Source organism: Humulus lupulus, chromosome X (assembly GCF_963169125.1).
Source record: "Humulus lupulus chromosome X, drHumLupu1.1, whole genome shotgun sequence".
Classification (NCBI taxonomy): Eukaryota; Viridiplantae; Streptophyta; class Magnoliopsida; order Rosales; family Cannabaceae; genus Humulus; species Humulus lupulus.
The window spans coordinates 213281000-213281237 of record NC_084802.1 but is presented as its reverse complement, the minus strand read 5'-3'; positions in this window follow the sequence as shown (position 1 = coordinate 213281237).

Genomic DNA, 238 nt, shown 5'->3' with positions numbered 1-238 from the left:
GACTTATATGTTGAATATAAGACTACTTGAATACTTTAAGAACATTTTGTTGTTGATGACAATGTTGAATGTTTTAAACTAATTTGTGGATTGTTAATATAATGTTGAATGCTTTTACTATTTGTTATTTGAAAATCAAGTTAGAAAGCTAATTTTAATTATATAAAAAAATTAAAATATAATAGAATAAATTAGTGTTGACCCTGATTTTGGCCAACTAACACGGAGTCAAATACGC